The following is a 27,333-nucleotide window of genomic DNA, read 5'->3' as shown; positions in this document are numbered from 1 at the left end:
TAGACAACATGGGAAAACACAGCCCTGCCCAGCTAAGAATAAAAGATGCAGAAAGTGTGGTAAAATTGGACATTTCGAGGCAGCCTTTAAAACAAAGATGCTGAAGGAAGTGAAAGTGGCTTCTAATGACACAACTGACAGAGATGATGCGTTTTTCCTGGGAGCTGAGACAGCCATAATTGAGCAGCCAGATTCAGAAGATGAGTGGCTCGTGGAGTTACCTGTTAAAATTGATACAGGTGTGTCAATTTTAACAGGTAACTCCACAAGCCACTCATCTTCTGAATCTGGCTGCTCAATTATGGCGGTCTCAGGTTCAGTCAGTGCTCCCAGGAAAAACGCATCATCTCTGTCAATTGTGTCATTAGAAGCCACTTCCTTCAGCATCTTTGGTGTCAATTCACACCGGGCGCGTTACGGCCGCTAAACGGGCTAAACACGAGATAACGAGAACACGCGATAATCCTGAACATACGGGAGACCGCGAGATCCCGTGATAAACTGTGTGTATAAAGTAAACAACAACAACAACCAACAGCTTACTTTGCTTCTCTGACGTGGAAGATCTGTTGATCTGACCAAAAACAATATGTTACGTCATAAATGATTGTATGATGTTCCACTTCAACAATCAGTCTCTTATCGTCCATGTCGCCGATCCTCTGAGACCCTTTGATTGATTGATTGATGATCTGGTGCCTCGGTCATAACATAATGTTGATGTGAAGTAGTTTAAGGCTGCATGAACTGCCTATTGTGTTTTATTTTGAAAGGGGGCGGAAGTGTATTACGTTGATTCTGAGTCGGACTTCCTGTCTGGTGCGATCTGCTCTGTTGAAATTTACGCGGTTTAGCAGCGGCTCGCGGACAAAATAGAAGTCCTACCTAATGCTTGCGGTGGAAATGCTCTCATTAATTAGAGTGGCAGTGATTTGCAATGGTGACTGCGGCGCTGCCGTTCCGCTATAACGCGCCCGGTGGAAATCAGGCTTCAAGCTGCAACTTTTGCGACACTTCATTGTCAGATATACCAATAACAATCCTGTCTCTTATCTGTTCCTCTTTGGTTCCTCCGAACTCACAGTACTGTACTTGCGCTGGATGTGACAGAAGCTATTGCTGCATATTGGTTGATATTGAGTAGGCGCTTTCTTCCCCCTTCAACCTTAATATTTGTGTGGATATCTCAGCCATCGTTTGTGATTGGTATGGACACGTCCATACGGTCCATACGCAATTCTATGCCATTGGGTACAGTAGGCCATCAAGGCTTTTGAGGGAGAGCAGGTAGATCTGCTTAAGCCACTTGACATCTCAGTTAGCCCAATCACGTCTGTGAGCAGCAGGGTACAGAATCCACTGGAAAATGTTGATGTGCTCAAAGGGCCAATAGATTGATAAATCAGTCATAAATGGGCTTCTGGAGTGAGATTTGGAAGTTCAGGGATGCAGCTGATATCAACCCGTTTCAGGAACTTGCCATGGCTGCTGTGTCTGTGTTGTCCTTGCCACACTCTAATGCTGAAGTCAAGAGAGTGTTCAACCAGATGAGTTTGGTAAGAAATTGAATGTCCTTGCAGACCCTTAACTCCGTCCTCTACATCTGATATGGACTGAAGCTTTCTGGTGAGGCTTGCTATGAGCACCAGCGCCAGATCATGTTTTGCAGCTTTTTGGCACACCAGCTGCTTACTCATTTAAGTGAGCTCCCTCAGTTGCTGAACCTGCCATAGAGAGCTTGACCAAAATGAAGATGACCCACTCTTTCTGTGAGCCAGCACAGCCTGTGTGTGTTGACAGTCCATTGACAGTTTTCTCTGTTGTCTTTTTTTGGTCCATTTATATTGTTAATGTATATAGTGTATACATTTTTTTAAATGTTATGGTTTAAAAATCATGTTGTACTTGTTGTAGGCTCCTCAGTGGACCATAAGAGTAAACCAAACTAAAAAAAGCGAATAATAAATATGAAAACAAAACCTAAGTAACTCTGCCAAAGTGTCCCTTTTGAGTCACTTTTGCCGGTCCCAAGCCCGGATAAAGGAGGAGGGTTGGAATTGTTACATTTAAAGAAAACAACAACAATCTTCCTTAGAAACTTTCCTTACTGAAGAGTTGGCAACACCGAGCTCTCCGTTAACTTTGTATTGAATGAAGGAGCCTCCTCGTCAGTTCTGTCTGCTAGCAAACAACAGAAAAATGTCTAAAAGCTGCTGTGTGGTGAAATGTGTGAGAGCAGACAGAATAAAGATGACAGGAAATTAGGAATGAAAGGCATAGGGATTGCAGCAAATGTCTCTGGCCAAACTCAAACCTGGAACGATCCAATTCATGGAGGCGCCATGACCCTTCAGCCACATGTGTTTTATGCAGCAGATGCCTTATTCACAGTTCATAACCTGTAAACTTAAGGGCCAGTTTAAAAAAAAAAGTAACTGCCCAAAAGGTTCACCCTTAAAAAGTTAATAGTTGAGGTAAATACTGTATGTTTGGAGTTTTACACTACAAATCACATTGCTTTCAATAAACTATTGATGAGCAAGTGAAACGTCCAAGAGTACATGCCCATAGGAAAAATGTGTTGCTCATCTGTTGTTCAATCTCATCTCATGAGATCAATTTAAGCTTCTCATATTCGTATCATTCTGTGATCATTTGTTTCTGAATTACTTCTCCTAAGGGTCCCTTAGGAGCAAGAGATAAGCTAAAAAGAGACAAGACATCAAGAAAACCTTTTGAGCAATATTTGAGAAGTGGGAGGAGATCTCAAAATTGTATGCCCCTGATCTTAATTATGTCTCAGTTATTTTAAAGGATAATTAAAGAGACTAACATGAGATGAATCTGAAACTTTCATGAGACAAATCTGAGAAGTATGAGCCTTAAAAGAGATCTCATCATTGTCTATCCAATGTCTCATCCATGTCTTGATTATTTCTCTTAAATATGAGAATTATGAGTCATATTTGAGAACAAATTGAGCATACTCAATATTGAAAAGTTAAACACTTATTTGGGTTAAGGTTAGCAGCATTCACACTTAAAATTAAAGCAAAATACAAAAATATAAAACAAATACAGCTGCTCTCAGGCTCATGTGACATTTTGTCAAAATACAAAAATATAAAACAAGTCTGTATTGTTTTTTTGTGAGCATGGTGTGTGTCCTGTTTAATGTATTGAAAATACAATGTATACAATACAATGTATTGAAAATGACACAAAAAAACAATACATACTCAAGTATGTATTTTTATTGTTGTTGTTTTCAATACATACTTAAGTATGTTTTGGGGTTTTTTGTGTTATTTTCGGCGGGGGCCATTTTGGATTTTATGGATAACTGCCACTAGGGGGGCCGCCCCAACTTGTATCCATGGATTTTTGAAAACCATAGGCCCATATCTAACACCCTGCCAAAAATAAAAAACTTTTCCAGAAGTGCTCAATCTTCATGAATTTTCATGTATTCCTTCCCAGCTATATCAGAAGACGTTTTATTTGAATTGCCTCCACTGTTTTATTAGGGTGACTCAAATGATTATTAAAACAGTTCATGCTCTATTATGTGTTAAACTAAATCCCAAAACTCTTTTACTGAGCTTTGCTATGAATTTTGTCAAAAAAACTGTGTATTCAACTATATATCATCTACACTAAACAATGTAAAATTGTCCATTGCAAGCAAATCCTTTCTCCACCAACCTTAAAACTGCATAAATGAAAATAACACTCATGACAGAAGATCTAAGATTTTCACATGATTTTGTCAATTTTGTACATTTTAAAATACTATGTTGAAGTGTGACATAAAACTGTTATCCACAGAATAAGTGTCAAATATTCAGTAGTCCATTTCATCGCCTGGTTTTAGTAAAGTCCATTCTCAATCAACCTTTACACTTTATGCATGAAAGTGACAGAGGAACCAACATTTTACCACAAAGAATCCACAAGGTATCAATGTTCAAAATGTACTTGATTTGCCAAAACATTCCCTCGTCAATTGCTGAGCTGTGACTCCATGCCGTCCACTTTCACAACGTTCGGAGCTCTCCTAGTGAAGGCCATTTTCAAGTCTTCATCCGTCAACTGGATAGTTGGGTATGGAGTGGCAGGAACTATTCAAAACCAGAAGAAAAAAAGACAAGCAAATCAGATTAACATGATAGCCTTTCCAATATAAAATTTAATTTTACACTATATAGAATAATAAGCACATTTATTATCTACCTTGCTTGACTTTTATTGAATATTCTGTCTTTCTTTAGACATTGTATGGCTGAAATTGTTGGTTCCGATTAGAATGTGACAGTTCTGATGTGGAGTTCAGGCCCCATAATGTAAGATTTTAAATATTATTGTGCACAAATGCACTTGATAAGCATTTAATGAGCATTTAAAAAAAATATAGTTTTCAAATTCAGTTTATGTTAGTACCGAAGAAGTAATTTACTGGGCAATTGAATAATGGTTGAAAGCTAACAATTATATGGGACCATCCAGACAGTATTCAGCACAGCATAATTATCACTTTACTTACCTCTCACAGTATGTATGGAGTCATTATAGTAGCAAAATAGCTGCACACGCATACAAAATTCATAAATGCGCAATTCAATTTGTGAATGGTACAAGAATCTGTAAATGTGTACAACAGTTTGAGATATTTGCAACCATTTGTAAAAATCTGATTACACACACAAAGATTGAGATACGCATTTGCAGATCTGAAGAAAGGATCCCTTTAATTTGAGATGTTTTGTTTTAAAATGTTACTTTTTTCTACCTACAATCTAAGGTTTCCTTAAATCAGGGGTCCTGTCAAGTATGTTTTGTGTTGTGAGGTGAACAAAAGATGCTTGCAGGATAGACATACCTTTCCAGGAGTAATAAAGCACTCAATGTTCTCCTTGAAGATGTGTGGCAAAAAGATGAGGGTTGCTCTGAAGTCGATATCTGCAAGACATAAGATATACTTTAAAAAAACAGCATTTATTCTATTTCCAACAGTTTTTCCGATTCAAAAGGAGAGGTACAGGTCAGCTGTAACTCTGTAAACTATGCATTTGGTCCACTGCAATTAGAATATGCTCAATTATTTAACCAGATTTATCGTAAGTAAATACAAGGCACATTCCAATGTCCATTCACATGAGGCAGCATTATTTTTATTATTTAAAAACAGTACCTGGTAGATCCTCTGTGAGAGCCTCTTGCCTTGCTTCCAGGTAGAGTTTAGACAGTAGGGATTCCCCTCAAGCCAGATTGAGAACCTTTGATACAATACAATACAATACAATACCTTAGACATGCAAAATTAAAATTCTACAACAGTTAGCATTTCCTGTTGATATATTTAGCGCAGCAATTTCAGAAACCACACCCCAAATACATATGTAAAGTACATTACCACTACTATTACCCCTTTCAGTTAATTGTTTATTATTGAGGTGAGCAATAAATCATGTCAATGTGGAACAGAGGCAGCAGATAACATTAAAAGTTTTGGGAGGCTGATTTCAAACAATGCGTTGGTTTTAGAGCGTGTTTTAAAGACAACTACACGTTTTAATGAGTGTAATTTTATTCATTTTCATTAATTTGTTGGCTTAAGCCCGAGAGCCGTGGGCAACATCGCCCCCTATACATGAAAAACATCTCAGGGTAGTTAAACAAGCACGAATATAGTCATATAGAGCAGCTATTCTCAACCTTGGGGTCGGGACCCCAATTGGGGTCGCGAGATGATTTCTGGGGGTCGCCAAATCATTTTGGAAGTCAGCTCTGTCTCCACTGTGTTAATGTGTTTTAGTGTCTTTTTTTGGGCCTTTTTGTGTCTTTTTTTTTTTTTTTTTGCCTTTTTGTGTCTTTTTTTGGTCATTTTGTGTCTTTTTTTTTGTTGCCTTTTTGTGTCTTTTTTTGGTCATTTTTTGTCTTTTTTTGGGCCTTTTTGTGTCTTTTTTTGGTCATTTTGTGTCTTTTTTTTTTTTTGCCTTTTTGTGTCTTTTTTTGGTCATTTTGTGTCTTTTTTTTTTTGGGTCATTTTGTGTATTTTCTGGTAATTTTGTGTCTTCTTTTGGCCATTTTGTGTCTTTTGGGGTTTTTTTTTTATAATTTTGTGCTCAATTTGTGTCTTTTTTGGTCATTTTGTTTCCTTTTTTGGTCATTTTATTTATTTTTTTAGCCATTTTGTGTCTTTTTTTGGTCATTTTGTTTCCTTTTAGAGCCATTTTGTTTCTTTTTTTTTCGGTCATATTCTGTCTTTTCATTCTGTCAATTTGTGTCTTTTTGTGGTCATTTGTTGTCATTTTGTGGTCAATTTGAGTCCTTTTTTGCTAAATTTTATGTAACCTTTTGGTCATTTTGGTCAGAGAGATGTTTTAGTTGTCTGCTTCATTATTTGTCCAAAATTCATTGTATCAACTGAGGGGGGGTCGCGGACAACATGCATGTTAAATTGGGGGTCGCGACTCAAAAAGGTTGAGAACTACTGATATAGAGAATAGAGAAAAAACTATTGAAAAATACATTTGTAAACTGCTCCCGAGGCCACAAATGCCACTCTACATAAATGATTTATACATAGAAATGTAGGAAATTTTCTCCTTTCATTCATCTGCTGAAGCTGTCAGACTTATAGTTGTTGTTATATGTGAATATAACATTTGATACTGAATTTGAAAGTAGGGCTAGCCTGTGCGCTAACGTTTTTCTTTAGCTAAGAAAAGAAGTTACCCCAAGCCGCCATTTTACATTTAACCAACGGACCGCAGTTGTGTATAATGCTGATTTCACCCGAGTGAGAGAAGGAACATTTTTGGAGGAAAGGCCTCCTTATATATATATATATATATATATATATGTACCTTTTATATTATTCAACCATAGTTATTTAAGTTACTAAGTTACTAAGTTGTATAAGTCACCATTACACCTGCCTCAACTAACTTCATTAGCAGGTCCTGGTTGTCGGCAGAATAATGTCCTGCTGGGACCAGAAGAGAAATTTCTGGAAACGGTCGGTTTTGTCAAATGTCAGTTTGTCAACCAATCACGTTTGCGCTACATGTGAAATGCGCCAATCAAAAGCCGAGCTGTCTAAAGTACCCCAGCAACAGGCAAAGAGCTCTAGCATGTTAGCGTTTGCGAGTTGGCGCCGCACCTGACGTCATGCGTTTTAAATTTGAATTTGAGACAAAGACGTTAAACAAGCTGACTTTGTCCCGACAAGCGGAGTAAAAGCAGACTTACCTGAGAGTAAAGCTGTCAGCTGTCAAAAACTCAGGAGAGACATCCATGTAGATATATCCACAGCATCAGTGTCCGTTAAATGCTGGCCGGCCGCTGTCACCGTGCGCGTTTGACCTGCGCACGGTCTGTCAGGTAGTCACGGGGCTAATTTGAAATTACGTTTAGGCTGTCCTGCGGTTTGTCTGCCAGGCTGTAGGTAGCTGATTTTACTGTGCATGGTTGACCGTGTGTGTGAATATCATAATACAATATTGACTGGATAGTAATTTTTTATACCTGCAAATCTGCTAACAAAAAACATTTTATATCAAGGCTACTCAAAAATGGTTAGAAGTTAAATTCTTTATTGAAGACTTAAGCAAACAGTGAAACCTTAACATTTAAAAGGTATAACTAGGCTACTGCTGAAGAAATACTTAGGCTAATAATTATTTAAACAAAAATTAATATTTAGGCTACTGCCATTTGTAGAGCTTAACACAGTCTAGTGTACCCCAACATGTAGAAGAAAAGGTACATATATGTACCTTTTACCACTTGGGTACATATTTGTACCTTTTGGGCCCTCAAAAAAGGTACAAATATGTACCTTAAGGTCCAATAACTGGACCTAGGGTGTACATTAGTGTAGATTGTACCTCGTGGGACAAAAACTATTTCTGAGAGTGTGCTGTCAGAAAACAAGTTAATTAAATTGAAAATAATTGTTAACGTCTCTTTTTAGCCCATCATGGCTGTTTGTGTTAATGGGTCAAGTTTTGGAACTCAAAATTGTAACTAGAAAATTTCTAAAGAAATTTCGATTGTGTGCTTGCCTCTGGACTGTGACTCTCGTGGCTTATCAAAAGGGGCAATTTGCTTCAATATCCATTATTTTTTCTATATCTTTGCATATAGTCATTCATTTTTGAAAACAAAAAGACCCACAGCTACCAAAAAAACATAAATAGCTATAATATTATTCCTCATACAGTTCCCCCATGTTTCAAAGCCGTCCCTTTTGTCTGTTTGGTGACTAAAATCAGGACACCTGGGTGGCCTTCAGCTTAAACTGCAATCTGCAATCTTGCAAATTGCAATTCGTTTTGACAACATGACTTCAGTTTTGACCGATGAATGTTAGAAATTGGAAAAAATTGTAATGTTCATGATGTGATGAGTTGCACTGTTATATATAATGATCCTCCTGTTCTCCTTGATCCCTGGACATAAGTTCAGGGAGTGCACTTGGAGACTTGGTGGGCCGTCTGAGGACTTGTTGACTGTAAACAAACTTCCTTCTGGCAACAATTGTTACAAGACAGGCTCGGTTGTTCTGCACCATTAACACAAGGTGTGTCACACGCAACACTTTTATATGAGCCTACAAACATTTTCTATTTTTAAAATAAATGAATGAAAGCCACTCCAAACTGCATAGAACTATTACACCTGTTCACCTGAGTAGTCAATTCAGCCACGTTTGAGGTCAATTATAAAGTACACTAAAAGGGTTGCAAGGGGGTGGAAAATGTCCAGTAAATTTCCAGTAAATTTCCAGAAACTTTCCATGGGAAGTTAAGCTGGGGAATTTAAGAATATTCATTATTCAAATGACATTTCAAAAAATGTATTTGTAAGTAGAACTTTATCAAGATTTAATTATTTTGATGAACAATCAATTCCTTCATTGAACAACAAAAACATGAATGTTGAGTCAAATATTACTCGTCTGCCACGACCTCGCCATTCAAAAATTAAATGAAATTACTCACAATATCCCATTCAAAATGATAAATGAAAAGAGCCTCTATCCCTCTAAAAAAGTTCCATTCATGCATAGTGCATATAGGGGGCGTGGTCTCAGTAGGGGACGCGGCCTCAGTCACCCTGCAGTATATTTGAGTTGCATGAAATCTGGTTATATAAATTAAGATTGTGCTAAAATATATTTTAGTTCCCTGTTAAGGGCCAACCTTCAATTTTGTAAATTCCCTGTTTATTCCCGTTTATTCCTATAAATTCCTGTTAAATCCTATGGAAAGTTTCCGACTTTGAAAATTTGTGGAATTTTGCAACCCTATACTGTAAAAAATGTCTGTAGATTTTACGGTGAAAAACTGCTTAACCATAACAGTAAAAGACCGTAAAATGATAAATGAGTTAATTCAGTTTCAGTAACAATGAAACACCGTAAATGTATATATCAGCTAAAACAGTGTTTTTATTTTATTTTAAATACATTACTCCACTGTAAAATACACTGGCACCGTGTTTGTAGCAAAATATACTGTATAACATCTATACAAGCCATCATTTTTGCATTTATTTTTTGTAAAAATACTTTTTCTAACTGTTAGATGTACTAAACACCATATCTCTAACAGAAATATACTGTAATATTTAATGGTAAAATCTTTAATTTATGCAGCATTTATAAAGTATTTTCTTGTCAATTATATGGCAGATCAGCGTTTCTTTTGATGGAAAAACTTTTTATTTTTTACGGTAAAATATGGAATAAAATGGCAACCGTGAAATCAACAGTGCTAATTTTTTATATATTATATATAATTATATATTTTACCGTAATATTAGAAAAAGTTCTACCGTATTTATTAGGGTAGGTTACCATAAAAACAACAGTGTACACATGCTGCTGCTACTGTGCTAAACTAACATTAGATGTTGTCTTTATGGGACAGTTTACCCCTTAAATCCTGCTTTAGAGATATGAGTCCTTCTCTTCAATACACTATATTATTACTATTTTACTATTACTATTTTTGTTTAAATTTTGTATTTGATATTTTGATAAATATTTTTTGTTTGAATTTGAAAAAGTGTTGTTTGAACTTTTTGGCACAAATCTAACTCCATAGATTTCCCGTTGCCTAGCAACGGATGCTCAGCTTAAGTTGTTGTTTGTGGGTGGGCCTTTAAACAATTCCTTTGATGTGTGACCTGTGTGTGACATCATTGGTGATATCATCTTCTAGAATGTCTTGCTATGTCACTGCTTTGATCTTTCGATGATGTGTGTGTGACATCATTGGTGATATCATCTTCTAGAATGTCTTGCTATATCAACGCTTTGATCTTTCGATGATGTATGATGATGATGTCACATGTTGGCTAAAAGTTATCTTGTATATATGCAGACCTCTGATTCATTCTGTTCTTCCAGCGCAATCTAATTTCTGATAGCTTAACTACCAGATCAGTGAAAGCTAACCAAGAACTTCACGACACACAAAACTTACATTTCTCAAAACGATACATCATTGCTATGGCTAAACAAGGAACATCACAAACAGAGGAGATGTCCGGGGTAACAGTGGCAACACTCCGACAACCAATTGATTCCTTTTTTGAAAGGATGACATTGGAACAGTGGGGGATGTTACAATCTGGCTCTCCTGACAATGCGACCAAAGTCATGTTGGCAGAGCTGTTCTTAGAATTAATAACAGCTATGTCCAAAGCCTTGTTGACTGCTCTTAGACACAGTGGTGTAGTGTCGATTGAGGAGCGTGTCAAGTCCAGTCTGAGCGAGACACTTTCTCAGGTGTTTTCTGAGGTTCTTTGCATTGAGAACCCAGTCAAAAGCTTAGAACGGTTGACAAGCTCCGTTGCTGAAGAGGTTTTGGAGAGTGTAAACTCTGCCCTCTCCACTACTTTAGGCAGTACAGATCCGATAGAAATTCAGTATGTCATTCCACCTCGCAGACTGAATTTGATCGTGACTCGTGCCTGCAAAATGTTCAACACATTTGCAGGTAAGATGAATGCCTTCTGCTCTGTCCGACCACGTAAGCAGAAGGAGAGAAAAAGTCCAACAGCCTCCCAGAAGACCGAAGTTATGGAGGTCACAGATACGGATGGACCCTCTTGCATATCGATTTCATTTCTAAGTCAGTGTGAAGGCTCATCATACGACGAGGACGAGGACGAGGTCTCATCACAAGAATATGTGATTAAGACTTACCAAGAAGTAATCAGCACGGAGGTAAACGAGATCCTTGAACCTCTTCTTGATGAAGTGGCAGACAAGTATGATCTTCTGCAAGCTGAACACTCAAAGGAGATTGTCAGTGTTGCAGGAGACATAGCTAAGCTCATTTCTAAAGAAACTAAGAGCTTAGAGGAGGTCACTGCCGCTGGCTCCAGTCCAGAATTGGAAGAGCAAATCAAAACAGAGTCAAAGAAAGGAGCAAAGAGCAAAATGAAGATCTTTTTTGCAAAGCGGTTTGCCAAGGTGTCGATCTATCGTATGGTGAAGCACTTGAAGGCCAAATATCACAAAGACCACATATGTGAAGACAGGCATTCGGTGCAGTCACTCATAGCTAGTGTTGACTCCTTGATACATAAAGTGAACTCTGAAAAACCAGAGAGTGGGAATGAGGTGTTAGAGAGCTTCAAAAAGGTTTCCAGTGGTGAAGACGAGACTTTTACACAGGAACTCAGTGACACCCTCTACTGTCATATCAGCAGTGGCATGAAAGACCATGATGGTGGCATCCAAGACTTGGAGAGCGAGATAAGAGATGAGCAACCAGAACCAGTGGACGATGCTGTGTCACCAGGATGTTGTGTTACTAACATGTATGCTTACATCAGGAACAAGGTGTTCAACTTCCTGGGGCTAATGGGCTGGTGGGTAAACACTCAGGTCAACAGCCACAGTGAAAGGGTAGCTGAAACTCTCATAGAAAATGTCCCAACACGCTCACCCTCTGGCAGCAGAGTGAGTGTACATTCAACTGCTAAGAGCCACAGTCTAAGAGTAGCTGAAACTCTGGCAGAAGATCGTCCATCACGCTCACCCTCTGGCACCAGGGTGAGTGTACATTCAACTGCTAAGAGCCACAGTGGCCACAGTGGCCCATCACGCTCACCCTCTGGCACCAGGGTGAGTGTACGTTCAACTGTTGAGAGCCACAGTGGCCACAGTGGCCCAACACGCTCACCCATTCGCACCAGTATGAGGGTACAGTCAGCTGAGCTAGTTTTGGAGGAGACCCAGGATGAGACCGAACAGGAACAGGAAGAAGAGGAGAAAAACAGACGGGAAGAAAAAAACAAACAGCACCTTAGGATTTTCTTGGCGAGGCTGATTTCACTGGTGTTCAAGAAAATTAACCCGATCTGGAATTTCACAGCCCCACAGGCCATCTGTGAGCGTCTGCTGGAAAGGACATTGGTCGAAATCGAGTGTCTAGACTTTGAAGCCACCTCAAAGACTTTTAAGAACCTTGAAAAGACCATGTTCAAGGACCTGTGTAAAAAGTGGGGCTGTGTAGAAAATGTTCTGGTCTCCTTGGAAACAGAAGAACCAGCCCTTGATAATTACATTGCCTGCTGTGTCAGAGATCACCTGATGGGCGGATCCAGAAAGTGCAATGCCATTGTCAGGTTCTTCAGGTTTGTGTGCTGCAGACGTAGGGACAGGGCTACTTTCGCCACTTTCGTGTAAGCAAAGTGTGGCATGTTTTTTTGCGTGTTTTATCAAGCGATGTTGGGTTTTCGCCAGGTGCTCAGGTTTGCCCGCATTTAGTGAAGGAACAACTTATTCACTAACATGAAAAAAACCTTAGAAGTTGTGACATCTGCAGAGAAGAAATGGGATTGGTTTTATCAAGTGATGTTGGGTTTTCGCCAGGTGCTCAGGTTTGCCCGCATTTAGTGAAGGAACAACTTATTCACTAACATGAAAAAAACCTTAAAAGTTGTGGCATCTGCAGAGAAGAAATGGGATTGGTTTTATTAAGTGACTTTGGGTTTTCGCCAGGTGCTCAGGTTTGCCCGCATTTAGTGAAGGAACAACTTATTCACTAACATGAAAAAAACCTTAAAAGTTGTGACATCGGCAGAGGAGAAATAGGGTTGGTTTTATCAAGTGACGTGGGGTTTTCGCCAGGTGCTCAGGTTCACCTGCATTTAGTGAATGAACAACTGTTTCGCTAACATGAAAAAAAATATTTTAAGTTGTAACATCGGCAGATTAGAAATAGGGTTAGTGTTATTAAGTGTTGTTTGGGTTTTTGTGGGGTTTGCACGTTTGGTCAGCTAACACCATATTTGCTAAAATGTGTTTAAATGCTCCAGTCCTGCCTTACATTCTGTCCTCTGCCCTCCATCATGTCAGAGACAGAGACCATTGGAGCAGAAGGTTTCTAAGATGTTGGGCAGGATTTAGGGCCACCTCAGTGCTCAAACTGTGACCTCACAGCTGGAAGGCAAGGGTTTCAATAACTAATTGTGGTGAGATGTGATTACAGGCCACCGTAGTTGGGTTGTGACATCACTTATGGCTGGCTCACTATGCTGCCGTTCCGCGGCCGTAATGCGCATGGTGTGAATTGACGCCAGGCAGAAGACGGAGCAAAACAGCGGTGGAGCCGTTCCGCAGCTTTAAGGCGCCCGGTGGAAATCCCCAGTGAGTCGGACCTCTCGCTCGATAGAGCCATTCAAATTTCACGCCAGAGTGAACAAATTAAGATGCAGAATGTGATTTTCCATGCTGATTGCGCCGTAGATGCTTTGAGAAGAGGCAGACGGCAGTTTCGCACTAAAAGGAGCGACAATGACGGAAAATGGCGGAGACGGCAAGTATCCGGTGAGTCAGAACCTGTGGCTGCATGTACACGCTGCACTAGACAACATGGGAAAACACAGCCCTGCCCAGCTAAGAATAAAAGATGCAGAAAGTGTGGTAAAATTGGACATTTCGAGGCAGCCTTTAAAACAAAGATGCTGAAGGAAGTGAAAGTGGCTTCTAATGACACAACTGACAGAGATGATGCGTTTTTCCTGGGAGCACTGACTGAACCTGAGACAGCCATAATTGAGCAGCCAGACTCAGAAGATAAGTGGCTCGTGGAGTTACCTGTTAAAATTGATACAGGTGTGTCAATTTTAACAGGTAACTCCACAAGCCACTCATCTTCTGAATCTGGCTGCTCAATTATGGCGGTCTCAGGTTCAATTTAAGTGAGCTCCCTCAGTTGCTGAACCTGCCATAGAGAGCCTTGACCAAAATGAAGATGACCCACTCTTTCTGTGAGCCAGCACAGCCTGTGTGTGTTGACAGTTCATTGACAGTTTTCTCTGTTGTCTTTTTTTGGTCCATTTATATTGTTAATGTATATAGTATATATATTATGTATATATATATTTTTTTTAATGTTATGGTTTAAAAATCATGTTTTACTTGTTGTAGGCTCCTCAGTGGACCATAAGAGTAAATGAAACTAACAAAACCTAAGTAACTCTGCCAAAGTGTCCCTTTTGAGTCACTTTTGCCGGTCCCAAGCCCGGATGAAGGAGGAGGGTTGGAATTGTTACATTACAGAAAACAACAAGAATCTTCCTTAGAATCTTTCCTTACTGAAGAGTTGGCAACACTGAGCTCTCCGTTAACTTTGTATTGAATGAAGGAGCCTCCTTGTCAGTTCTGTCTGCTAGCAAACAACAGAAAAATGTCTAAAAGCTGCTGTGTGGTGAAATGTTTGAGAGCAGACAGAATAAAGATGACAGGAAATTAGGAATGAGAGGCATAGGGATTGCAGCAAATGTCTCTGGCCAAACTCAAACCTGGAACGATCCAATTCATGGAGGCGCCATGACCCTTCAGCCACATGTGTTTTATGCAGCAGATGCCTTATTCACAGTTCATAACCTGTAAACTTAAAGTAAAAAAAGTTAAAAAAAAAAAATAAAAAAAGTAACTGCCCAAAAGGTTCACCCTTAAAAAGTTAATATTTGAGGTAAATACTGTATGTTTGGAGTTTTACACTACAAATCACATTGCTTTCAATAAACTATTGATGAGCAAGTCAAAAGTCCAAGTGTACATCTCCTCTTGAGTGAACATAAATTAATGGGTGGACTGTCCCCACAAACCCTGAGGTCTTGACAGAACTAGGTGCCTTTCAGTGATTGGAAGATTGTTCACTACACACAAGGTAGGCTATGTTTTGATTGAATGGCACCCCTTGAAATGTATCTGAAGTGTATCATACTTTACATGTTAAGGTTCATCTTTTATGTGTCTGTTATTATGTCAGAAATCTATCCAGATTATCCACAAAATCTATAGCATCTGTATGTAGTGACAAACACCATCTGTAGGCTACACTCAAGAAAATAATGTAAAATAAGGTGATACTGGTGTTAAGATGGTAAATCATCCACAGCAACATTGCTAGCTAGCTTAGCGTGCTCATTTTACAGACAGTATCATTAACATAAGTTTGTTGGACTAGTTCTGCACTAGAAGTAAGCAATAAAACTAGTTGACAGGAACCATAACTGTTGGTCATACTGCTCACTAAGCATGGTTTATATCTTGTCACAGGACCCAAGGCTGCAGAACTAGTCCAACAAACTTATGTTAATGATACCATCTGTAAAGTTAGCACACTAAGCTAGCTAGAAATGTTGCTAGGAGCTTAACATAACACAGGGCTGTACAGTACAGTCTATATGCTACTTCAGTTGTGATGCTCAAAGCTTAAAAATACACTTGAAAAACTCAACAGCAATTTCTCATTCCAGAAATGATGACTCAAGATAATCCACAGACAGTGAGAGGTTTATTGTAGGAACTACAGTAGAAATAAAACACTCCTTTTATGTTTTAGACAGTTTGCAGGAGGATATCTTCTCCGCAGCATTTCTGTTTGTTTAGGTAAATCCACTTCAGCCATTAAATCAATTCAACGCTGTCTCAGCAAAATCTGGGTTCAAGTAATTTGCAAAGACAAATACTGGAACAAAGACTTAAATCTCCTGTGACTTGCTGCTACTTATCGCAGAAGAAGAACATGTCTCTTTCATCACCTGGTTCAGTGTGTGTGCAGTACCGGCTTGGCACTCAGGTGACTGCTGAGCTCATGAACGTGCTTCCATTAGACTGTAAGCAATCATTGTAGTTTAGAGCATCTGAGTGTGTGTGTCTTGTGACCTTGGCTGTACGTGCTGACTGGTCTCTGCTGGGATTAAAAACCTTGAGATGATTCAATTACAAGAAATAAAGGTTCCCTGATTTATCAGAAGGTGTGTGTGTGTGTGTGTGTGTGTGTGTTCTTGTACTTCCTACATAGTGAGGACCGGAACACGTTTTTAACCAACAGAGTGAGGCCATTTTTGCAAAGTGAGGACATTTCGGCCGGTCCTCACTTCTTTAAAGGCTTTTTTGAGATTTCAGACTTAATTCTAGGGTTAAGGTTACAAAAAAAAGACAATTAACTGAATCTGTATTGTGTGGTTACAAAACTAACTACAATTATAGTGAAAATCCTTCGTTTTCATCTTTGTCAACTTTTTTCATACATAATGAAGATGGATAAGACAAAGGAAATAAAGGCAAAATTTACTGTGACCTCTTTTAATCTCCCACCCAACAAATACCCCATTACAAAAAACTAAAACTAAAGCATTTCAAAAAATAAATACTAAACTAAAACTAGCAAATTCACTCTAAAAGCTCTTTAAAACCAGCTGGATTTGAAAACAAAAAATCACAACAAAATTTAAACTAAAACTGATGAAAAATCAAAAACTATTATAACCTTGCAAGGGAATTCACCGTTCCAATGCGGGTCCTCACAACGATAGAAGTACAAGAATGTGTGTGTGTGTGTGTGTGCAAGAAATGAGCAAGAGATCAACCTCCAGTGTGTTCAGGAGTGTAATATCTGAATTGTGTGCACGTTCTCGCCAGACAACACCTGCACTGATGTTTACAAGAAGGTCATTGATATGCTGCAGGTGAGTTGTTTGTTTTAAACATAAATTCTCACGCTCTGCCCCCCAAAATCCCATCTGAGAAACGATCGCTTCACCTGAGGACGCCCTGACTTACAGTCTTTGATGAAGTAGACACAGGAACAACCTGCTGCAAACACTGATAACCATCCCTCACACCGTTGATTTAAAGAATCTTAATTAAAGCCATTCACAGAGAGCAGATTCTAGGGGATTCATGAGTTGGTGGTGTTTAAAAATTCAACGTTCTCCATAAAATGTGGCAGTTTGAGACATTTTTAACCAAGTCTCACATCTCTTTTTTCCCTCTGCCTCTCATTCTTTCTGTCTTCCACCCACTGTCTCGCTGCTGAGTCGAAGTAGGCACCTCTTCAATTTTTGTCTCGAGGCAAAGAGAGAATGAGGAGAGAAAGAAAGGAGCTACGGGCACTGGCTCATTTTTTAAAAATGGGTTTGGGGGGTGATGGGAAGCCACAGGTCTCTAGATGCCTGAGGTGATGGGAAACACATTCCGACACATGAAAATGTCACTGTTACTCTCCTCTTGTCTGTCTGCTGGTCTGCTTCCTCCACTGATTCACTCTGACCGCTGTCTACTTAACGAATTAGGGGAAAAAAGCCAATATCTCAGATCAATGAAGGATCAATGGGCTTAATTAGGATGTACTATGAGCCTCGGGGCACTTTAGGCAGCAAAAACCTTTTTATTTTCTAGATTTTCAGGGGGAGATAACAGGTAGAACAGTAGATGCCAGTCATAAGTCCGTAATAAAAAATAATGAATAAATCAATCAATTAATTAATCAATTAAGCAAAAATGTTTAAGGTTAAAACGGCTGAGAACATGTGAGTGATGATATGGGTGTATGATGGCCATTTCAATGCTTAATTCTGTCTCATTTTACTGACACGGTCCTGAATTTGAGCATTTTTGACCACTCAAGACCTGATAAAACTGGTCATAAATCCATTTGAACTATAACATTAAGACACCAAGGCCTTGCGAAACACCATAGAAAAATTCATGCTGTGATTTGGTTTCAAAAACTTTTGACATTTTGCAGATTTCTTTAAGAATAGCATTTTTTGGCATTTGGATGGCGAGCACTTATAATCTTTAAACAGCTGAGAAATCTATACAAAAAAGCTCTCCTTAGAATGAAATGGTTACTACGGAGACTAACATCATCACACCTGAAAACAATTGTGCTCATTGAATCCACAAGAGTCTCAGCTTTCCATATTGTAAGAGCCATTTTGCTTTGATTGTTTATTTGTTTGTTTGTTTGCGGCTTCTACCACCGGGTGGAGAAGAGCGCTCATTATGGGTTGTGATGTCATGATTTAACCTCCTGTGACCCTGCGTCCTCATATGTGGACATTTCATTTTAGGTTTTATGGACCTTATACTTAATTCTGCTTTACTATAACATGTTGTCCTCAGTAGTACACACTCTCGAAAATGCACAATACATCAATTAGTGTAAAAACCAGACGGCAGCACCTTGCTAAAGTCAATCAACAGCTTATCCCTAGACAAAAGTGGACCAGGTACAAAATCTGACCACATTTATGGTTAAAACTTGTTCATTTGTGCTTAATAATGTTTGTAGCTTGATATTCTGTGGAAGTTTGACTTTTTTTAGCAATAGCAACAAGACTCTGCTAATCAGGAAGTACTCATTTGAGAACGAATAGACTTTTACTATTGTTCTTCCAAAGAGAGGGAGTAAATGTAAGGAAATAAAAGTTTTATACACTGGTGAATTAATTATGTTATACAGTAAAATTAACCGATTTGGGGTTTTTTCAAAAACTACTTCCTGTTCAAAGACATTGCTTAGTTTTTGTACTTATGTCCTACAAATCCAAAATATCAAATATCTAGTAGAAACTAACAATACATACCAAACAAAAGCTTGGGTCTCAGGAGGTTAATATAAGGCACCGGTGTATGACTGATTGTGGTGAGATGCCCAAGAGGCACACAGTTTTTTGACCGCAGAAATGTGATGTATAAGTTGGAAAAATAACTTTATTTGTTTAAGAGGGAAATATACCTTTGTTTGGAAACATTATAATAAACTCAGTTAATTGATATACAGAATCTGGACATTTCATTTGTGCACATAAAACACTATATACGGGATCTCATCATACTAGTGGCATCTTTTTCGAGTAGCAATCAGGTCACTACACATATTGATAGTGATTTATCATAGCGGTTATCATAGTGATATTGATAACCGCTGATAACACACACACTCAAAAAAATAATACTGCATGTTACTTAATTCAATCAGTGCAACATTTTACACTTAAAAATACTGAGTTGATTTGAAAGCTCTCAAATCAGTTAAACAAAACATGAGTAATGAGTAAATATAAGTATTATTTTCAAGTACGTCTGAATGAATTGACTTGGGTCAATTTCCCACATAAATTGAGTAAATGTAACTGAAATTTTATGTCAACCATATGGAAAACCTGAGTAGAAATCACTAAACAAACTGAGTAAATATAATTGAAAAAATGTGTAGGATATAACTGCAAATTTGCTTATGATTTACTTAAAAAAATGTGTTGTACTGACTAAATAAACTTATTATTACACATATTTAAACCATGTAATCTGTGAGTCAAATATTAATTTATTTTGAAGAAGTAAACTTAATTTATATATGGATATTGTACACAAAGATTCCTGTTGGAATTCCACTAATGACTTTTAAGGTAGTCAACTCAAATACTCATCATGATGATATTCACCATTTTTATTTAGTATGCATACACTGCAAAAAAAGAAAAGTTGGGTGGACTCAAAATTTAAAGGCAACAAACTTCGATAAAATTTTAAGTTGGACAATTAAACTAATTTTACATTGTAATAACTTTTAATCCTTACTTCTGCTAACTTCTGCAATATGCTGAATTGGCACGCTGTAACTTTAAAATTGTAACGCTGCTATCAAATGTCAGCTAATGTTGCGACCACAATTTTGAGTTAGCATTGATATGCTAATGGCTACTCTTGTAGCTGTAACAAGCGGCGCCGCTAGCATCAGTTAGCCGCTAGCATCCGTTAGCATCCGAATTTCACCGCTTTCCCGCATTTCACAACAAAAAAATAAGAGTTAGCAGAACTATTGTCCCTTGTTGTGAACCCCAACTTAAAGATATAAGTAACAACAACTCACCAACTTGTTTTTGAGCAGACAACTGGCTTCCTTTGTTGTGCTAACTTACATTATTGCCCTAAATGTCAATAATTTATATTTCCAAGTTTTACCAACTTAAATCACTGTTTTAGGCCAAAAAATACAAGTTGGCTTTTTTGCAGTGTACCTTTATATTACTGTCACATTTACAGGCTCCTTGAATCATTTCTTAGAGTGCATGCAGTCGTGTGATAACATCTGAATTGGGTGAAAATATCTGTCTCTTTAACTGCTAAATGCATCACTGTATTCACCAACGCGTCACTACCTGTGTGTGCCTCCTGCTTGGTGCGATGCAGCAGGTGAACAGTGGGCTTTGTGTTGAAAACAGCTGCCTGATGTGTCTGGAATCAATAAAGTTATCAACTATAAAAAACAAAATAATGAGCTTAAAGATGCTAAACGTCTCTAAAGAGCTGAGGGGAAGTGCTGAGTCAGGACAATAATTGTCATATAGTGTCATATATGAGATATCCGATAAGACAGTTATTATTTATATCAGGATCATTATTCTTATCCCTTATATGATGTTTACTGTCCCTGAGGTACACCTCGGCTTAACCCTTAATAGGGCACTACTAAATACTTGCAAATTCCAAATTTCAACCCTAGAGAATATTGGAGGATATTACATACTGCCAGAATGTGTAAAAAAAAACGTACAGACCCTGGGGAGGGGGGTAATATTTTGAGAAAAAAGTTTACTAGATTAAAGTGGCAAATTTACGAGAAAAAAATGCGCAGATTTATGAGATTTAAAGTGGTGAATCTGCGAGAAAAAAAAGTTTTTTCCCCACTTTTTTCTCAGACTAAATCGGTGACTTTTTTCATGCAGATTTGCCACTTTAAATCTCTTAAATTTGCAAAGTCATTGAAGAATAACTCTGTTTGTACGACTGTTTCTTGCAGATTTTTTTTCTAAATTTTTCAATTTTACATTGGAGGTTAAGGTCAATAAAGTTAATATTATCATATTATTATCATACTGATTGGTCAGATGTCATGGTGTCACTATCTGTGACGAAGCCTGATCTTTGCTGATTAGCTTGAAGAAAAATCCATGTGGTTCTACGACCTCACAGAGAGACATGGGGACCTCATTTAGATATCCACTGAAGTTACCAAATATAGTTCTTCGCCCGATAAAGGCTTAAGGATGGGGGAAACTAGTCTGTTATTTCAATTTTTATTTATTATTATTATTATTATTATTATTATTATTTATTTTTATATGGTTATATTTTGCAAGACAAATTTTATTTGGATATGTATGACATCTTAAGTGACATACTGTCATATTTTGCTGTGACAACATCTTCCCCTCTCTCTCTTTACTAACAAGGACTTCTTGTAGTGTCCTTCCTCTCTGGACAGACTGGGACACATTGTCTGGATCTTTGTGAGAGACACTGCAGAGAGAGACACTCTGCTTATTTGTTTTGGCAAGGTAGTAATGATAAGACTGCCCAGATTCTGTTAATGTCTGCTAGACAATTTGGTGCACATCTTTCGTCTGCATTTCCAATCTCATACTTTGGATTTGTTTGATGTTCTCAGGATTTATATGTATCACCCAGGTGGCTCTCTGGGGCCTAAATCTGACTTTCCAGGTTGCCAAATGCTGTTAGAATTGCCTCAAATAGTTAAATTATCTTTGCCAAAACTGTGTGCAACCAGTGAGTACACTGCAAAAAAGGTGTGTCTAAAAACAAGATAAAAACACTAAATCTGAGGGAAATGATCTTGCTGCATGGACAGATAATTTCACTTGACAAGCTTATTAAATCTAGAAATAAGCATGTTGAACGCTTAAAATATGAAATTAACTCTTAAAACAAGATAAATTAAAGCTGCAAGCAGCGATGAACTGGCCCGAGCAGAGTGCACTGTGAATTATTTGTTTCTTACCAAGATAAAAAAGATTTAGATTTAGAAGTGTAAGATAATTTATCTTGTTTTAAGAGTTAATTTCTTATTTTAAGCGTTCAATATGCTTATTTCTAGATTAAAAACCCTTAAAACCCATTTTTATTCACTGGCTTTTAACTCAACATGAGCCTTTGTTCTGTTTTTATTTGTTTTTATTTTTTTATTTGTTCTTTGTGGTTTGTTAAAATTAAGACTAATTTTAAAATTGAGATTCATTTTAAAACCCACTTTTATTTATTGGTTTTTACCCAGCATGAGACTCGCTTTGTTTTAGTTGTTTTTGCCTGTTTTGTTTTTATTGTTGGTCTGTCCTGCCATGTACAGCACTTTGTATCAGCTAACGCTGTCTTAAAGGGCTCTATAAATAAAGTTGATTTGATTTGATTTAAATCATCTTAATTTAAGAAATCTTGTCAAGTGAAATTATCTGTCCATGCAGCAAGATCATTTCCCTCAGATTTAGTGTTTTTATCTTGTTTTTAGACACACCTTTTTTGCAGTGTACTGTGTATAGACCTGGACTTCTACTGTATGCGGCCCTGAACACACCACAGGAGAAGAACACATTAAATGAAAAAGCATGCCATCCTTGTTGTGTGTCTCTACTGCATGTCATTACCTCACCATCAACAGAAATCCTGTAATTTTCCCAGCATTGCGACCCATCCTCGTTATGCTCCAGTGAGTGTACAATCAAGGGACATAATTATCCAGCACAAATTGAACAAGAATTTCAGTAGCATTGCACCGCACACACATAAATGTACAAACACATACATGAACACACACACACACACACTCACAAACTTTTCGGTCGACTGACTCTTTACAGCCACATGGAATCAATGCAATCTCAATTAATCCCTGATTTCTAAAGCTCCACCCCCTAGACTGAAATGGATTAACTTCATTAAAATTGCTTTTCCGTTTGCAGAAGTAGTTTAATTTGAACAAGATTTGAAAACAAAACAGGCTGTTTGATCTCCTTCTCGCTTTTCCTGACACTTCATCTGGCAACGCACTCTGGCTCGCTCTCTCAGGCCATCAAAGTAGAAGCAAGATGCAAAGATCAATATGAAACACTGGGAGCAATCCAACCGCTCCCTGACACTCCATCCCCCCACCTGCCTCCGTTTGCCTCCACCCCTAGCTCGCACCTTCCTCTCTTCCTGTCTCAGCAAGTCTGATTCTGTCCCTCGAGTGGTGAACTTTAAAGAAAAATCCATCACATGCCCTGGGCAGCACGTCCGTTGATACACTCGGGTGTTTATTTGGAGGTAGACGACTCTATTAGTCTTGTGGATATGTTGGATTGATTCATGCTCGAGAGATCCTGCAGCGCTTCGCCAACTCGCTTTCTGCCTCGCCTAATTGTTCCACACTTAGATGTCAACTACTGCATTAATGGGATGTGACCAAAGAGCCTGGGAGAGATGAGTAAATATAGTAGTTTTACAGTAGAGAGGAGAAAGCCTCTGCTGAGCAACAATACAAGAGTAACGTATTTACAATATGGACCTGGTCTCAGTCACTCTTTAAATTAGGGTTGTCAAAAGTATCGATACTCAAAAAAGTATGGATACTAAAACGTTGTATCTGGATACGATACTCATTTTCAAAAGTATCGATTACTTACATTACGTGTCAGTATACAGTAGAGGCCAAAAGTTTGGACACACCTTCTCATTCAATGCGTTTCCTTTATTTTCATGACTATTTACATTGTAAATTCATAAAAACTATTAATGAACACATGTGGAATTATGTACTTAACAAAAAAGTGTGAAATAACTGAAAACATGTCTTTGGCCTGTACTGTACATAAGCATAGAGTTAATACGTTTACATAAATGTTGGTGACTGAAAAGTATTATTTTCTTTCTTGAAGTCTCAGAATGAAGCAGAGAAAAGTCGACCTGCAACCAAACAGCAACACACACAACAACAGGCGCAGCTGCTGAGAATACAGCATTTCAACAGTGTAATGTTCATGTTAACTGGTTTGGCTAGTGTCATTTGGTTTATTGTTATGTGTGTAAAGCATAGCCAAGGAAGGAACACTTAAGTTAAGTTATTGTTATTTTTTTATCAAGCTTGCCTAATATTGTGCACAGCATACAACCTCAAAAGATTGTTCTAATTGTTATTGTTTATTGTATTTATTTATTTATTGCACTACCTCAGACCTGAAGCTTGTTATCATAGTTGCAGTTTCTTTTTGCACATCTATTTTTTATTATAAATATTTAACCATTTTTACATGTTGCATTGTTCTTGTTAATGTTAATTTTCTTCAACAGGTCCTGCAATACAATCATATAGTTCCCATCCACTAATATGAGCCAAACCAACATGTTCTCATCCCTCAACATAAAGGTCAAAGATCAAACACATGGTTAACACTGTGGAATGGTTGCATTCAATGATGTGTAAGTGTAAATAACGTTAAACCTTTTTTTCTAAGTTAAAATAACTCAATCCTGTTTGTTTGAACAGTTTGTTTGGGTGGCTGTGGCTCAGTTGGTAGAGCTTTCGTCCAGTAACATGTTGGAAGGTTGGTGGTTCGATCTGACCATGGCAGCTACATGTCGAAGTATCCTTGAGCAAGATACTGAACACCAAATTGCCGATGCTGCGTTCATCGCTGTGTGTATGAATTCCCAATGGTGGCAGGTGGCACCAGTGTGCCCTGGTAGCCTCTAACACCAGTATGAATGTGTGTGTGAACGGGTGAATGAGCGCAGTCTGTAGTGTAAATCGCTTTGAGTGGTCACAAAGCGACTAGAAAAGCACTATGTAAGTGCAGGTCCATTTACCATTTACCATTCACTTTCAATGGACAGACGAGCGTAGGGATGGGTACCTTTCACATTTGAACCGATGAGGTACCGATACCCAGTACCTGGGAATCGGTACCAATTTTCGGTACTTTTGCGTTTGTTTATGTGGTAAATGTGGTGAATGTTGTGAATGAGCGTAGTGTGTAGTGTAAAGCGCTTTGGATAAAAGCGCTATATAAGTGCACCCCATTTACCATTTGACAAAGTCTGCAGAGGGAGGAGGTCAGGGTGGATGGATGGGACACTCTTTATACTATACTGACTTTCTGCTTTGCTCGTCTTAATGACTTAATGAAAGCTGCCTGATTGCTCAAAACACTCCAGCTCCAGAGAACACATCACTCCCATCCTTCAGCACCTTCACTGGCTCCCTATCCAGCACAGAATACACTTCAAGATCCTGCTCATCACCTACAAAGCCCTCAACAACCTTCTCCCCCATACCTCACAGATCTCCTCCAACGTCACTCCCCCACCCACAACCTCAGATCTTCTGATGCCATCCCCATCACCAGGACCAAGCACGGCACTGTTGGCGACAGAGCCTTCTCCACTGCTGCCCCAACCCTGTGGAACTCCTTCCTACTCACATCCACAATTCAGACTCACTCCACACCTACAAAAATCAACTCAAAACCTTTAAAAAAAATGTCACTACTTAACTGACTTAAGATAGTTCAGTTCAGTTCAGTTTCATCAACATTAAATTCATCATTGACATCAGATTTTGTTTTCAACTCTTCGGAAAATAAAGCTAGGCCATAAAATATCAACAAGTGTAACTTCACACTTAATTCAGCTTCAACACCTATGAAACCACTATACCACTATATATACGGCTGGATGCAAAAAGTCAAGGTGAGTTCATTGAAATTCCCACTGTGGAAATACACCAAGAAATAAAGAAGAGGAAAATCAATTGAAACATCATGATTTGAACTTGCAACACATCATTCAGTGGATTATTCGGAGCATCAGAGTTGTGGCAGTGCAGCTTCTGTGTATGCTCATTCTGTTTCCCTTCTAACATTACATCTGTCAGGCCATGCAACATGGTTTCTCTGGGCCCCCTAGTGGGACAATCCAGGCATCGTCCTGGTCCTCGTGTGGACCTTCAACATACAAAGTGTTTCTAAGTAGCAGGACCTGTGGAGTGTTTATAATCAGAGCTGCAGGCCAGAGCACTGCCTTTGATTCACTTTAATGAAACCAACAGAAACTGCCTTCAGACAGTTCAGCCTTGTGCCAACTCTGCGTGTTAATGTGTGTGTGTGTGTGTGTGTGTGTGTGTGTGTGTGCATGGAGGCATGACCAAAGATGCAAGCTTCCCAAATTCGAGTCATTGTGCCATTTCCCGAAAAAAATCAGGCACATGATTGGTCGCCCATTTAAACACAGATGGTGTGTGTGTGTGTGTGTGTGTGTGTGTGCGTGTGTGTGTGTGTGTGTGTGTGTGTGTGTGAGAGAGAGAGAGAGAGAGAGAGAGAGAGAGAGAGAGGGAGAGAGCCCGTACTGTGACCGGAGAGCCCGCAGCTGATGTGCAGATATCGGATCTGTCTTGTGACGATCAGAACCGTGACCGCCGCGCCGACGTGGCGCGCGCGTGGGTGCGTGTGTGTAGGGACCAGCGGAGGTGAGGATGGGGTGAGGAAGTTGACTTGAGAGGCGGCGGGGAGATGAAAGGGAATTGATGCTGTTGCGGTCACACACACACAAACACACAAACACACACAGTAGTCATGCGGACGCGCAGTGCGCAGCCTACCCACCATCCTGCCCGGGGCCCCTGGGTGTCCCCAGTAGTTTCAGTAAATCCCCAGTCTGCGTCCTGAAGCGGCGGTGAGCGGTCAGTCACCTGCAGCTCTCCATCTCTTTAACCCCCCGAGCGCTGAGGGCGAAGGAGGGGAGGGAGGTGGGGTGTCTGGAGTGCGCGTGGACAGGTCAAAATCCCGCAAGTTGAAAGTTTGATTCAAGGCAACAGTTTATCCACAACAAGAACTTGACTTGCTGCAGCAGCTGGAAATATTTCTGCCAAGAGTCCGGATGCTGATGTTCCAGGCTGCCACCGAGAGATCCTATTGGTTACAACAGCACAACTTCCAAGACGCAATTAATATAAAAAAAAAAAAACCCACACACCCTCTTTAATCCACAAGAAATGACTCGCGGTGACTGCGCACCAGCGGTGTGTTTGTCTCTCTGTTGTGATACAATAAACAACAAAAAGAGATGCTCCTCAGACATTCAACAGCCGGTCCTCAGCATCGCTCCTGTGTTGCAATGCGGGTGCTACCGCTGCAAAAAAAAAAAAAAAAAAAGCAGGGAAAAACACTCATGAT

General features: G+C 39.0%; 1 long non-coding RNA gene across 1 annotated transcript; it reads right to left on the bottom strand.

The window, feature by feature from the left end:
- Positions 1–4,879: 4,879 nt before the first annotated feature.
- Positions 4,880–7,348, bottom strand: LOC131969649 (uncharacterized). The gene is made up of 3 exons (XR_009394140.1): positions 7,255–7,348; positions 5,192–5,276; positions 4,880–4,959 (listed from the first exon to the last, which is right to left on the bottom strand). It is a non-coding gene; the product is annotated as an uncharacterized LOC131969649 (long non-coding RNA).
- Positions 7,349–27,333: the final 19,985 nt, after the last annotated feature.

This window comes from Centropristis striata, chromosome 4 (assembly GCF_030273125.1).
Source record: "Centropristis striata isolate RG_2023a ecotype Rhode Island chromosome 4, C.striata_1.0, whole genome shotgun sequence".
In the NCBI taxonomy this organism is placed as follows: domain Eukaryota; kingdom Metazoa; phylum Chordata; class Actinopteri; order Perciformes; family Serranidae; genus Centropristis; species Centropristis striata.
Note: the sequence above shows the minus strand (reverse complement) of the source record. Positions and strands in the feature narration are given on the sequence as shown.